The 16,447-nt window shown below is 38.5% G+C and overlaps 1 protein-coding gene across 4 annotated transcripts in view; it reads right to left on the bottom strand.

Annotated features, from left to right (window-relative positions):
• Positions 1-16,447, bottom strand: part of INPP4B (inositol polyphosphate-4-phosphatase type II B) — a 934,219-nt gene that overhangs the window by 797,087 nt on the left and 120,685 nt on the right. Inside the window, exon 1 of one of the 4 annotated variants that reach the window (XM_077139943.1) lies at positions 12,544-12,701. The exons of the other annotated variants lie outside the window; for them this stretch is intronic. The gene's annotated coding sequence lies outside the window, so the exon portion shown is untranslated. Of the gene's footprint in view, positions 1-12,543; positions 12,702-16,447 lie in introns of those variants that run through there. 4 annotated transcript variants of the gene reach the window in all.

Below are 16,447 nucleotides of genomic sequence, written 5' to 3'. Positions count from 1 at the left end.
AAAAACATGACCTAATTATATGCTGTTACAAAGAAATTCACCTTAAATTCAAAGACTCAAGAAGGTTGAAAATGTAAAGATAGAAAAAATATACCATACAAGTAATATCCAAAAGAGAGTTGGGCCAATTATACCAATATCAGATAAAAAATAGACATTGTCAGAAACTGTTATGAGGGACGAAGAAGTCACTACATATTGATAAAAGGGTCAATTCAATAAGCTGACATAACAATTTAAATATATATGCACCTATCAGTAAAGCCCCCAAATACAGAAGCAAAACTGACAGAGTTGAATGGAGAAAAACAAAAAGATTCTACAAAGTAGCAGGAGACTTCAATATTTCACTTTCAATAGTGAGCAGAATATCTGAATAGAAGATCAATGGGAAAATAGAAGACTTGAACAGCACTATAAACCAACTAGACCTAAACAAACAAACAAAACAATGCATAGAACAGCACTCAAAAGCAGCAGAATGCACAGTCTTCTCTAGTGCACATAGATCATTCTCCAAGACAGACCATATATTGGGTCACAAAACAAGTCTCAATAAATTTTAAAATATTGAAATCATTCCATATATCTTCTCCAACAACATTGGAATGAAGCCAGAAGTCAAAAACAGAGGTAGAACTGGAAAATTCATAAATAATGTGGAATTTAAACAACACTCTCATATACAGTCAATGGATCAAAGAAGAAATCACAAGGAAAATTATGAAACACCTTGAGGCAAATGAAAATGAAATCAAAACATACCAAAACTATGAAGAATCAAAGAAAGGATTGAGATGGATATTTATAGCTCTAAATGCTTACTTTACAAAGAATAAAGATCTCAAATAAGAGTCCTAGCCTCACAAATGGAGGATACAAAAAGAGAGAAGCAAACTAAAACCAAAGCACGCAAAAGGAAGGAAATAGAGATTTGATTAGAGATAAATGAAATAGACAATGCAAAAACAATTATAAAGAATCAATGAAATCAATAGTTGGTTCTTTGAAAAGATCAATAAAATAAAAAACTTTTAGTAAGACTGACAGAGAAAAAGAGAGAGAGAGAGAGAATAAATGCAAATAAAATCAGAAATGAAAGGAAGAATATTACTATCATCTCCACAGAAATAAAAAGAATTATAAGAAGATACTATGAATAACTGTTCACCAACAAATTAGATAATCTAGATAATAATGACAAATTCCTAGAAATATACAACATCTTATAATGATTTAAAAACAAAGATGGAGCTCTTGCCCCATATGACAGAGACCCAGGTTCGATTCCTGGAGCCTGCTCATGTCAAAAAAATAAAATAAAAAATAAAAAAAGGGAAGATGATCTCAACAGATCAATAACAAGTAAAGAGATTGAGTCAGTAATCAAACAGCTCACAAAAAGAAAAGCCAAGGAGCAGATGGCTTCATTGGTGAATTTTACCAAATATTCCAGGAAGATTTAACACCAGTCCTGCTCAAACTCTTTCAAAGATTCAAGAGGAAGGAACACTTCCTAATTCATTCTATGAAGGTAATAACACCATAGGAGGAAAGTCAGAAAAAATAGATAACACAAGAAAAGAAAACGACAGAACAGTATCACTTATTTCTTCAATGAAATACTAGCAAACTGAGTCCAATGGTGCATTAAAATAATTACATGCTATGTTCAACTGGGATTTATTCCAGGTATGTAAGTGTTGCCTAACATAAGAAAATCAATTAATTCAAACAATGAAATAATAACAGAGAAGCAGCCATGTGCTTATCTCAAGTGATACAGAAAAGGCATTTCATAAAATGCAGCACCCCTTCTTGATAAAAACAGTAGGAAAACTAGGAATATATGGAAACTTCCTCAACATGATAAAGGGCACATATGAAAAACCCATTGGTAATGTACTCAATGATTTCAGACTGAAAGTTTTCTCTCTAAAAATCAGGAACATAAGAAGTATGCCTAGTGTCACCACTGCTATTCAATATAGAACTGGACTTCTAGCCAAAATAATAAGGCAAGAAAAAGAAATAAAAGACATCCAAATCGGAAAGGAAGATGTAAAATTTTTCCTCTTTATAGTCAACATAATCTTATGCATGAAAAATCCACAAATAGAACAAATAAGTGAATTCAGCAAAGTGGTGAGATATAACATCAACAAGCAAAAATCACTAGTGTTTCTATACATTAGCAGTGAACCAACTGAAGAGGAAATTAGAAAAAAATCAATGTACAATAGCAACTAAAAGAATCAAATATCTAGGAATAAATTTAATGAAGGATTTTAAAGGACTTGAAGGTGAAAACTATAAAATATTTAATTTATAGAAGATTTAAATAAATGGGAGGACATCTTGTGTCCATGGATTAGAAGACTAAAATTGTTAAAATGTCAATTCTATCCCAAGTGATTTTTCAGATTGAATGCAATCTTAACCAAAATTCCAACAGCCTTCTTTACAGAAATGCAAAGTCCAATCATCAAATCTGATTTGATGGACCCCAAATTGGCAAAACCCTTTTGAAAAAAAGAATGAATTTAGTGAAGTCACATTTCCTGATATTAAAACCTAGTATAAAGTCAAGCAAACAAAACAGCATGGTACAGGCACAAGGACAGACTAATAGACCAATGAAATTGAATTGAGAGTTATGGTCACATCTATCGCCAACTAATATTTGAAAAGGGTATCAAGTCTATTCAATGGGGACAGGATAGTCTTAAGCAAATGGTATTGGGAAAACTGGATATCCATATATCAAAAAATTCAAGATGGACCCCTGTCTAAAAACATATACAAAATATAATTTCAAAATGGATCAAAAATTCCTAGAAAAAAAAACATAGGGAAGCATTTTCAGGACCTTGTGTTAAGGAAATGGCTTCTCAGACTTTACACCAAAAGCATGAGCAACAAAGAAAAAAAATGGATAAATAGGACTTCAGCTAAATTAAAAACAATTGTGCATCAAAGCACTTCATCATGAAAGTAAAAAAGACAACCTACAAAACAGGAGAAAATATTCAGAAACCACATATCCAATCAGGATATCAGACCCAGAATATATACAGAAATCCTACAACTCAACAACAAAAGAGCAAACAACCCAATCAAATACTGGGCAAAAGACTTGAATACACATTTATCCAAAGAAGACATACAAATGGTCTCTATGCACATGAAAAGATGTTTAACATCATTAGCCATTAAGGAAATGGAAATCCTAACCACAATGAGATAACTATTTTAAATGAGCTATAATGGCTACTATTTAAAAAACAAAAATAACAAGTGTTGGAGAAGATGTGGAGAAACACTCATTTATTGTCGATGGGAATGCAAAATAGTGCAGTCACTGTGGAAAACAGCTTGGCAGTTCCTCAGAAAATTAAATATGGATTATCATATGACCTGATGATCCCATTTCTACCTTCATATCCAAAAGAATTGAAACCAGGGACTAGAATAGACATTTCCCACAGATGTTCACTGTAGCATTATTCCCAATTTTCCAAAGAGGAAAGCAACCCAGAGTTCATCATCAGATGAATGTATAAATAAAATGTGGCATATGCATATAGTGGAATATCATTCATCTGTATAAAAGATTAAGTTCTGATACATGTGACAACATGTACGAACCTTGATAACATCATGTTGAGTGAAATAAGCCAGACACAAAAGGACCAATGTTGTATGATCTCACTTATATGACATAATTAGAATAAGCAAATCATAGAGTCAGTAACTAGAATACAGGTTACCAGGAGCCAGGGTCAGGGTAGATGATGGGAAGTTAATGCTTAATTGGTATAGGAGTTCTGTTTGGGGTGATGGAAAAGTCTTGGTAATAGATGGTGGTGATGGGAGCACAACATTATGAATGCAATTAGCAGCATTGAATTATGCATTTAAATGTGACTAAAAATGGAAAATTTGTTTGCATATATGTCACTAGAATAAAAATTTCAAAAGAAAACCAAAGGACTGTATGATACAAAGAGTGAACCCTGATTAAACAGTGTTTACATTATAGTTAATAAAGTAATTATAATAATACTGTTTCAGCAGTTATAACAAAGTGCTAATAATGTAATGTGCTAATAATGTAACACAAAATGTTAATAATAGAGAAATCTGCATGTAGGGGATGGGGTATATGGGAATTTTTATTTTCTGCACGATTCTTTTGGTATACCTAAAATTTCTCTAATAAAAGAAAAAGAAAACAATAATAGAAGAATAATGTGGTACCCTAAACCCTAGACTTTAAGATGAAATAAATCTGGGTTCAAGATCCAATTCTAGCACTTACCAATCATGGTGACTTTGGTTAAAATTAAATAAATCTCTTAACCTCTCACAAAATCTGTTTCCAAATATTTAAAACTGGGTGAAATACTGCCTTCCTCTTAAAGTTGTTACAAGATTAATGAGATAACATAGTAAAGGTTTGGTAAGATGAATTGCCTATAAGGGGGGCTCAATACACGTTAGCTTTTGTTGTCGCCATCATTGCTTTGTTGTTAATACACACATCTTCACCTTTCCAATGAGCAAACTTTTGTTTTACATGTTATCGCTCGGTGCTGGCTGGGGTTAAGAAATGACTTAACTCAGGGAGAGTGAAAATGGGTGCAACCTTTCTGGAAAGCAATTTGGCAAGATGTAGAAGTAGCTTTTAAAAGGTTCATACCCTTTTATTCAGTAATACCACTTCTAGGATTCACTTCTAAGAAAACAGTAAAAATTGCACATGAGGATTATGAGAAAATGAGATCATACAGAAAATATTCATCGCAGTGGGATCACTGTAAAAAAATTCGCAAATAATCTTAAAGTCTCGGTTGAGAGGAATGGCTAAACAACTGACAATGATTCATATGTCTAGCTACCAGATGGTAAAAAGAAAAAAGTTAGGGAAAGGTTTACAGGTCTGCGATAAGTGGTTTACTTTTGTTTTCATTGCTGTGAATCACAGCAAAGCCTAATAGTGTCTGGCTCATAATAGCTGCTCAATCAATATTTGAACCGAATCGAGCAACACAATTCTTAGCGCAGAAAAACAGAGCATTCATTTCTATGCATACACACAGACAGACACAATAATTTCAACTTTTAGGAAAGAATCACTGGAAATGCTAGAAAGAAAGCTGATAAAATGTATGAAAAAATATTAACAATATTGTCTTTGGATGGTTTTTCTCTGCCTCATTATAGTTTTCTCTACTTGCCAAAGTTTCTTCAGTGGAGATTTAATACATTTATAATCAGGGAAAAAATGAGTAAGGGAAAAAAGCTCAGAAATCATCTGGGCTCAGTTATTTCTCATTACACTATTCTGAATATGTACCATTCTGTACACCCACCCAAAATACAAAATATGAAAGGGAATAAGAAACATTTGTATAAATCGAGAGGCAAACTTTTAAAACATATCCCAGAAAATAAAGCATTCCATAGTAAATTGTAAAAAGTCAAATGCATAGTGTATCTAATATTAAGAAAATTAGAGAGTGACTCTGTTCCCTATGTAATTTATATATGTGGAAATTATACCATGGCATAAGCCCTTAAATACAAATGACCTATTTTCTCTACAATGGAATTATATTTGCTCTTAGACACAGAATGTCACAAAGATTTATGCATGGTGGTTCCTGTCAAGTTTCTGAAATCTGAAATATTTCTCTTCATTTGAAACTTCAACTCTATTCAAAATCTAAGAGGTTTATTTCAGTAGGTCCTTGAAATTCTCAAAGGTAAAGCCAAACAGTTTCTCAGATGCTCAAATTCTCAAACACATTTGCAAAATGTAATTAGCCCCAGAAAATGACGCACCAGATGAAACAGAGCATAAAGTCACCTGGAGGTATGGATGTCAGGCCAATGACAGGACTTACTTACTAAAAGGCTTGCTCTCCCGTACCAGCCTCTAAGATTTGAAGATTTTAATTCACACCTCAGCAAAATTACAGATTACTACACATCCTGTACCTTTAAGATGAATGGTAAAATCTTGCATTATGCAATGCTAAATTCTTGTATGCGGAGGGTTTGCTATATGCATACTTTCTGCCTCTTCTGCCAGAGGTAAAATGCTATATAAGAAAACAGGATTAAAGGTATACAGACAATCTATATGTCTTTTTTTTTTTTTTTTTTTTTGCATTGGCGAGCAAAAAATTGAACCCCGGTCTCTGGCATGGCAGGCAAGAACTCTGTCACTGAGCCACCATTGCCCACCCAATATTTGTTTTAATCTAAGAAACGTAATTCATTCACTCATTTATCAAATATGTACCAACTATCTAATATGTTCTAGGCCCATTTCTGTGCACTTCTGGATATAAAAAGGTATGAAGTAGAACCTCCTTAATTATGTAGTCTATCACTATTTTCAATAATCAATTCAAGACCTTAATTTACCTAATGCCAAGATTTCTGCCATTTTTAAGTGGAATATGCAGCTCCTAATGTAGTCATTTCTATTTTTTTTTTAAAAGAACCTTCCTGTGATTCCTATATTTGTAAATAGCTTCAGAAGTATATTTTCTTTGCCGTGATTAAGAGGTTTGCTTCAAAATATTCTGGGGGTAAGGAATAAGTGAGATTGTAGATGAAGCAAGAAAGATCATGATTTGATAGTTATTGAAACCAGCTGATGAGTACATGGCAGCTCATTGTGCTACTTAACTGATTTTAAATTATGTTTGAAAGTTTACAGAATAAAATAAGTATGTTTCTTAATTATACCCATTTAGAGTGATTCTGCTTTTCCGTCAGTCTTCATTCCCACAATAACTAAATCTAGTGAACATTCCTGAAATGCCCCCAACATTGACTTGAGGATGTCCCAATCAGGTGGCTGGACAATGGAGAGGCCCTATTCTGGTGCAGAAATGACAGAATAAATTGATTATCTCTCCTATGACCCATTAATCAATCATTAAACCACAGACATGGGTGCCTAAGCAATTAACCATGAAATGACTTAGGTAACTTTCAATTTTCATATTAACCAGGCAGTTGTAGCACTAATGGCTGATGCAGTTGGATCATGGTGGTGGCCACAGGCCTCAGAATTACAAAGAACATTTGGCAATCTGCTGAAGTATCAGTGGGGGAATGTGTACTTTTTTTTTTTTTTTGCATTGTTCCAGGGGCAACGGGCTAGAGAAAAATTAATAATCACGGCCTTAGCTCCTTGAGAAATGAATTTACTCAGCCTGTTTTGTGAGATGATTAGAATTAAAGTGCAAATGATTAAGACAATGTCTATTATAGAATGGCCATGCATTCTCTTCCCCTATCATGTTCACTTAATTTTCCCAGAAATTTCCCTCTCGCTTACCAAGTTATATGTAGAATTTTGGCATATTTAATTCAATTCCTAACAATTTCTCACTCAAGCAGACCCCTCATACAAGCAGAGCGTGTTAAATGTTACAAATGAAATCATTAAAGTACCACAAACAAAAGATCTTCTAAATATACTACTAAGGATTTAGCAGTCTATTGACATTAATTTCATTAACTCACCCATGATATAAATAAATTCTGTTCAAAACAAAAGCTTTAATAATGAATATATTGCAAATGAATTGACCCAAGGCTACTGAGCATTGCACACTGCCACCTAGTGCCAAACGTCTCTTTAATTATGCAGCAGCCGTCTTCAGGAACAGGGAAATGCTGTATTTTTAAGCAAATTTACCCAGAAGTCTATTGAGAATATATGAAATTATACATACCATTAAACCACCCCCATTTCATAAGTTAAAATAAGAGAGATATGATTAGGATAGCACATATAAAAAGTTGCAGATTTTGGTCATGAAAGCATAAAACGTTTCCTTTTTTTTTCAAAATAAAAAAGTGATTTTAAAATATTGTACATCAAGTATGCAACATATTCTATATGAACTTCATGTATATTGATGCAATAAGTGGAACGTGTGATGATCTAACAAGTTTGGCATATGAAGATGTTCTGAAGGGATCACAGGATACGTAATAATCATTAATGATACCTTAAAGCTTTTTTGAAACATAGCTGTAATATCCACTCATCTACAAGTTATCATTTTAATTCAAGATGCCACTGATTTTTAGTTCTACTTTATTTTCTCTATGTTGAATAATTCTAGTGTCTTTGGTTATGCTCATCACTGGAAGTCATCTTGGGTCTTTGGGTTAGAAAAGCAAAGCATCATAAAAATTGAGAATAATTTGAAATATTGCATAAAATAAAAGGTTGCTGTAGATACTTCATTATACTCAGGGATTAATTTTATTTGCTTCACTGTATTCTAAAATGGGATTCACCACTCCAATATGCTTAATGGGTTGTAACTATTTATTTTAATAATGAAGGTAAAAGGTAGAAGACTCATACTTCTGACAATTTGGTTTTTCCTAGTGAAAAATACTGAGGATTCTTAAATCATTGTTACTTAACTTTTTTAAAACTATAGTCCCTCTTGCGAAACAGAACACTATGAGGTCCTCCTTTAAAATTATTTAAAATTTTCATATAGATGACATATTTTAAAATAATACACATATGGATATTTTTAAGAATTATATATTTATTTTTATCTTGGAATATACCTTTCATTGTTGTTTTTACTCCAGTCATTCAAAATTAGCATTAAAATTAAGTCTGCTTGTTATGTTCCACAAATTTTTCTATCTATGGAAAGTTGAAAGTTAAAGAGCAATGTTGAGTATTTGCACTGCTTCATTTTCATAGGCAGAAGGACATGCCAGAAAATAAAAATGGACAGATGATGGACAGACAGACAGACAGGCAGCTAAAGCCTCTCCTTTTAAGGGATGTAATACTTCCACCCTCCTTAAGAATTATTAATTTAGATAGTTTCCAAAGGAATTTCCAAAGCCATGTGACCTAGAAAACTTCTCAAGCTTCAGAAGGACTATTTCATTTAATCAGCTTAACCAAATTACTGCCTGGTCTGTTCCTGAGTCCTGCATAGAGCTATTTCAAGACCTTTGCCAAACTATTAGAACACTTTGTATGGTTGCCTAATACAGAAGACAGGGCCTACTCAAAATATTGCATGTCAAGAAACACAGTCTGGAAAACATGATTTAAGAATACATATAGTACTGAAACCCAACTCTTCACGTTATGTTGAGACTACATCTATCATGTTAGCTCAGTATTAGATAAAATTACACTGAAATTGAAAAAAAAAAAAACTTAAATAACAGCTTCTAGATAGTCCATTGGCCTTATGATATGCCAGCTATAACAAAATACTTCCAGGAAATGAATTAGATACTGGTTATAACTTCACCATAAAATAAGCAATGTTGTGGTTGCAAATATATATGCAATGTGCCTGTAGTCCATAAAACTTCATAAGCATTTTTAAAATGCCTCCATTAATTTACACAGTGGGGAAAATGTGTAGAGAATGAACTAACAAATGACCACGTGCCTGAGACCACAAGATTCCTTGAAAATTTCTCTTATATCTCAATGTATTTTCTATGCACATCCTGCAGTTAAAGATTTGGAGCACACATGCCACATGCTCCTTGCACACACACACAAATGCAATCATAGCAACAGCACTTGGATTTATGTAAAGATACATGTTTAAACTGAATTTTTTTGTTTAGTCACTTCATTTTTAAGCCTGAATATGAAAGTATTACATAGTTATGAGTATCCTAAGAGCTTTTATAATCAAGGATTTCTAATTCAACATTTAAGAAAGGGTAATACAAAATGGCCCTCTGAGCAGATTCCCTGTGGCTTTAGAAAGCTAGATAGGACATGTTGAAAAAGTAAGGGACAGAATACAAAAAAAGAAAGCTATGGCTTTCAACTGAACATTAATATTTAACTTGGGATTATTTAAAGCAGAACATTTCTATCTCCATGGTTGTGAAAGACAAGAATTTACTCCATATAGATTATTAAAACTATGATATCTTCATATCTAATATTAGTAGACTGCTCAGTTTGAATTAAGAAAATGTAATAGATATGCAGTAAGCACTTAACTCGCAAATTTTTTAACTTTATTCTCAGATGTCTCAGATGTTGGATACTTACCTAAACAATGGCATCCATTTGGTTGCTAAGAGACATGAGATCAGTTTGCAGTTCTTTTTCTACCTTTCAGCGAATTACCCTCTTGGATTTTGCCTCAAGGTAGTGAGAGTTAACTCTTCTACCATGTGGGGAATGCTATTACTTGTATTAGGAGATACTCAAAGATCTCATAAAAGAAATGAATTACTTTCAATTCCAACAATTTACAGTCAGTATCTGGCTTCTCCCTAAGCTTAGTGATTTTCCATTTTACACAAGTAAAACATAATAGCATTATTTTATAATTAAATCTAACTACCGAATTAGTCTATAATATGAGAGTCCTGCAGTATTTTGACAAAAATCTTATGAAGAAATGAAGTCATTCAATTTGCATTCCCAAATGAAGCTCAAACTCAACACTTAAAAAGTATTTTGTGCCTGCAACTTTGTTGCTTCTTTAAACAGCTAGACAAGACTAAACTTGGTACATACGGTTGTTCTAGCACTTCATCAAAGGGCCAAATATAGTTATGAATATGTACATCCTAACTGGGCATTAGCTTATCACAAACAAACACTGATCTTCCTAATCAAAGAGACTACTCTTCTAAACAGCAATATTTCAATCAGCAGTTATATTTCCTAATGAGACAGAGCATTAGCCTATTTCACAAGCATATTTCATAACCTTTCAAGGGCAATCTTCTAAATCATATTTTTAAAAATACTCTGAAAAACCATTCCATTGCAGCAGCATTTTATATTAGTACAGGTCTAAGAGGTTTAATTTTTTAATGTCCACATACTTACAACAAAGCCATTGGTCATTTACTATGCTTGCTTATCAATGCTTTACTTCAGCATATTGCAAAGGATCACAACATAATTCATTTCTTTGCATACTAAGTGAGCTGATACTGCCCACTTGTCCAGTCTTCTCCCTATTCAACTTCTTATACACCATCAGCCAGCTGCTCTCCTGGTGATTACTTGCACCTTCTATGCTGTTTTAGCATTAAGTGAGATTCCTAGCATTTCTAGTCTACAGCCCATTAAGAAAATTCCTGTTACAAGCAGGTCTTTGAAATGTACTTGGACATCTACAAAACGTTTATCTAATGCCCAGATTGAAGGGCAAAAGATGAATTTACCCCTGTCTTCCAGGCTTTCACTTATTTAGCCACACCTTTATTAATAAGTTTGGCCATAGGGAAAGGAAAAAGATATGCCAACTTTAACATTTGGGGTCGTAAAATGTAAGGACCTCAAATAACACGTCTCAGAAAGAAGAGAAACCTGGGGCAGGGGGTGGGGTTGAGGTAGTAGGGGAGGGAGGCAAACGAGTGAATTTGCATCATTAAAACAAGAGTAATAGAAAACCTATTGGGTTGTCTTACAAGTTTTGTGCAGCAATAACAACCTAATCAATAGGTGCATCCTCAGCCTTATGAAACCTCTCACCCTGAAACAAACTGCTGGGTCTTTCTCCGCCAGGTCCTCAGGGGCAGAAACCACAGCCCAAAAGGGAGAAGATTTTAGAGGCACAGGGAGGGGCAAAAACAGGTCTCTGCAGCTCCAGCATTCTCATCTTAGTAACCAGCTACAAGCCTGGAGGTCCATTCATAACCAGCTCTGGGCTCTTAGATATGCTCCTGCCCAGGGTCCTGCCAGAGAGGTGACAAGATCTTGTGGAGCCAGCAGAGCAGTTGCCAGGCAGACCCCAAAATGATCTGTCCCCAACCCACCACCACCACCACTGCCCGCCCCTCAAACCAAGGCCGTCCTTCCTAATCTCTTGGACAGCGTCTCGGGGGTGGGACAAGAAATGCGTGGTGGCCAAAAGGAGACAGGCAGAGCTGTTTTGCTGAAATGAGTTGCTGGGGGTGGAGGTGGGGGGATCGGTTATGGAGAGGGGTTGTTTAGGGAAAAAACAGAGAACAAAACATAAAATAGGACAACTGAGACCCAGCATCAGTCACCCCCTACTGCCTACGCCTTAAGGACCACTTCTTCCAAAGCCGGCCACCGCGGCGGCTTTGCGGCCGGGACGGGTGCGGGTAAGCCCCCGAGCCACCGCAGTGTCTCCAAAGGACCGCGCAGGTGGGCGGGAAGGTCAGCGGGGCGAGAGCTCCGAGTAAACCCGGGGACCCGGAGAGTGTGTATCGGGGTGAGCACAGGCGCGCGGCGCGCCGAGGGGCGCTCAAAGAGGGGGTACCGAGCGGCGACAGGGGTGCCCCAGCAGCCAAGGAGGGACAGCGCACCTCACTCCTTAGGTAGCAGGGCAGAAGAGGCGATGGAAGCTGAGAAGCTGAGAAACTTGATGCAAAACGGACGGGCCCTCCCCGCCAGAACCTGCCCCCGCGCTCTCAGACACACGCTCCAAAGCATTCCCAGTCACCCACCGTCGCCCACCCCATCCCTGCAAAAATCCCCTCCGAGCCCTCGGATCCGAGGCGAGTAATTACCTCTCCGGAGGCGGAGTAGGGGGGCGTCAGCAGCAGCAGACACTTTTAGCCTGACTTTCCTCCGTTCGAGTGCGAGCGGGTGTGCGCGGAGAAGGAGCTGTGACCTGCTATTTATAGACCAGAGCCTCAGCACCCGGGGCTGAGAACCCGGAGGCAACCAGCGGGCGAAGCGGCGGCTGCGGCTCAGGGAACCGGCCGCGGCTCCCCGAGGCTCCCGCTGCCCCAGGCGCCCGACTCCCGCTGCACTGGTCGCTCGTCCCCCGCCCGGCCGCGCGCGCCCCGGAGAAGTTGTCACCAGCGTGGCTGCCTCTCCGGCTGCTCACACGCCCCCTGGCACAGTTGCTACTTTCTCCCCCAACCCCCACCCCTTCCTGCTCCTCTTCCTTCTCCTCTACTCTCTCCAAGCGGTTTCCTCCCAATGTCACCAGGGCCGAATAGCGGCAGCAGTGGCAGCGACAGTCGCGCAACTGGCGCAGCTTGCTCCCCACTCCCAATATTAGGAGTGGAGTTGATGCCCTGGCCGCCCAGTCCAAAATGAACGAAACACGCTGGCTCTGTGTGCCTACCCTCTGCAACCCGATCCCTTTGCTGGACCACTGTGCGAGCGGGGACAGCCACCCAGCCCTGGCTGCGGGAGGCGCAGCTGCCCAGCCGTGGTTAGGGGTGACCCACGGGGACGCCACGCTGCGGCCGAGGCTGGAGAAGCCACGGGGAAGGAAACAGCGGGTGGAGGCTCCCCAGACACCAAGGCCACTGGCAGCACCTCCCCGTCCCGAGGGGGGAGGGAGGGAAATGGTGTTCCAGGTTCGCCCAGACTTCTGCCTGCCACCGCTCTGGGACCCCTTTCTCCTGTCACTCCACTACCTTGGCCTGGGTGGAGGTCTGGCGAGAGAGAACTGGGCACTGGCTCAGCTCCCAGCTTAGCGCAGCCCACGACCACCCACCGCCAGCCCCCACGTCTCGGAGGGTGGCTGAGGCCGAGCTGCTCTCAACAATCCTGTGGCATGCCTTTGGCAGCCCGAGTGCGTGGGGACAGAAACGCACGCGGCGTTTTTGAGGTGTCAGGAGGACCGGATATGTAATCGCGCAGTCTGAACCGAGGCTAAAACTCCCCCACTTCCTCGCCAACAAACCCACAGGGGAAGGCATGCAGACTGGTTATTCCGGGCTGTGGGGTGTGGGGCAAATGACTCTCCCCATCTGCGCCTTACAGGTGCCACCTGGTGGCTCTCCTGGAGAGGTTTTGACCAGGCCGCTTAAAGGTAATGGTATCCAGCGCCAGCCGGTCAAAGGAACACTCAGGCTTCCCCTCCTTAAGGGCTCTTTAAATTCACATTTTAAATTAAACACAATGTAGATGCTTGCAAGCGTGTTACCTGTGCCGTGTAAAGAGACTGGAATTCCAAACTCAGGATGGTGAAATCGAATGGGGTTAAGGCAATGCTTATAATTCCATCAAGTGAGGAGCTCTAGCTGCCCCCAGCTGTCACCCCTGCTGTCACTGACTGCATCCAGACATCCATTCCACAATATTTGAATGCCACTACGACGTAAGCTTTATTGATGAGTGCAGGGATATTGTTTTTGGTTTTTACCACTCTGTCCCCAGGGCTTAGAGGCATGCTAACATCCTAGAGTTTCAATAAATATTCATAGAGTGAATTAGTAAACACTCTGGGTCAGAGACTGTGCCTGGCCCTTTGTCTCCCTTAGTCTCTGCAGCCCTTCCCTTCAACTTATTTCTACTGCATTTAGCCACCATCTCAGGTGCCCTGGATGGAAACAAGTAGGAGAATGAGGGACAACAGCCTAAACAGGCCCTGCTGGGAAAGTGGCTCTCCCTTTAGGAGCCCACCACACGGGTACATTTCCCCACCAGGGGGCCATACTGCACATACCTATTTCCAAGCATATGCAAACTCTGTTCATAGAGATCTGCTGGAAAGATGATACAACCATCTTGCTGGACACAGTTACGGTCTTTTCTCAAAAATACAGAAAGAATGAAAGAGCATCAGCATGCCACAGCTTTAACAATAAATCGAAAAGATGGCTAACACATCCCTCGCTGTAATTTTAAATGGATGGGGTGTGTTTATGAAGACTGCCATAAACCATTCCTCCTAAAAGACGGAGTTGTAAAATAGATGCAGTAAAACAGATGCCTCTATGGAAGCGAACACTTAAAATGAGATACCCAGAAAACCCTACTATAATTAAATCCAGACACACACTGACCAAGTCCTCTTACAAGGCTGCTGAAGAAAATGCAACGTGTACTTGTCCACATCGTCTAGGAAATTTACAACCTAGAGAGAGAATGAAACAGGACTCTCTCAGATGCATGTACCACATGGCATTTTTAAAAATCCATCCTGATATTTACCTATTTTAGTTATTTAGTTATTTGGTAGAGCTTTACTTGAATCAGCCTGGAGGATTCAGATGCTTCCATGGTTTATTAAACTCAGTCAGCATCTTTTTTAACAAGCCGTGAACTTTCAGTCACTTGTACCCCCAAACATAACTCCATTTGCCAATGAAAGACAAAATATTTTTCATTTCCTTTAGAAATATCTTTGTATGCCCTGCAGTCAAAGGTGATTTCCAGGGATTAACTTGCTTTCTGAAACAATAAAACCAAGCCAGGGTGAGCAGGATTGGAGTACTACCCTTCTTTTCGGTAAGCAGCTCTCACTTTTTCCATAGATACATTTGATATTTATACATTAAGACCATCTGTGTGTGTTGTGTGCATTTAAATTAACAGGGGTTGTTGTTAGAAATAAAACCTTGACTAAGTAAAGGTTCTTGGCTGTCTTGTCAAAACCAAGACAGGAAAGCAGCTGGGCATCACTGATAACCAGAAAGAGGGACATACCCTTAGAACTTTATGTCTCCCCTTTCCCCCACTATACCACCTTCTCCATTCTCTCATTCTTTCTTTCCCCACTTTTTTCGCTACCCCTAAGACTGACTTTATCAGCTTCTCTGGTGTTTGTTAAGTTACATGCTTATTAACAACTTTTGAGCTTTTATAACTTATGGGCCAGTTTCAAAATTCCCAAGGATGTACCATGATTGGCCCAGCTAATGAACCTAAGCCCTGACTCAGAGGATGGTGGTCAGGTTACATTCTCATAACAACTACTATGATAATCACATGGGTAGTAGGTCTAGTTTCAGTCATCAAAGCAAGTCAAGAATTCAACCTAACTACATTTGCCTGTAGTAGTGGGTAGTAGTGATGGGTGAATTCAGAAGGAAAGGATGAAAATTCCCAGAACGTGAGTAAGAGGACTGGACGTTCCTGACCGCTGTGACCTCCTATTCCTCACTAATCCATGACCACTGGTACAGAAGGCAGAAGGTCGGGGGTACATAAGGAGCAGTAATACCTGTGTGTATGAATGCGTGTGCAGGTTTGAATATTGAGTGAGATAAAATGTCTCTTACCAGTGGTGATATTCTAGACGGTTTGTCCCAGTAGAAGCAGCAGCAGTATGATTTTACAATCTCTCAAAATAGGACAGAATGAATATGAAGAAGGAATCAAGTATTTCACAAGATTGTTTACTTTGGCTTCTTTTTTCATGGCAAATTAAGTAAGTGTTTTTTAAATGAAGGAAATCAGTGTGATACAATTTTACATTTATGGAAGAAAAACATTCTGCTCTCACTTTATATAATGGTTATAATCCTAAAATTGTATATAAATCATGTGTTTTGTACATTGAATTATATTTCAAATATAATAGGGTAGTGAATCTTAACATTTCCATGATCATAAACCCCTTTGAGGATTTGGAGACAGCTATGGGCTTTCTCCCAAGAAAAAATCAGCACACGCACACCTATTTATTACAGGATGCTATATGAGCTTTTTTTTTAATAGCTGAGATTT

Source organism: Tamandua tetradactyla, chromosome 22 (assembly GCF_023851605.1).
Source record: "Tamandua tetradactyla isolate mTamTet1 chromosome 22, mTamTet1.pri, whole genome shotgun sequence".
Taxonomy (NCBI): Eukaryota; Metazoa; Chordata; class Mammalia; order Pilosa; family Myrmecophagidae; genus Tamandua; species Tamandua tetradactyla.
Note: the sequence above shows the minus strand (reverse complement) of the source record. Positions and strands in the feature narration are given on the sequence as shown.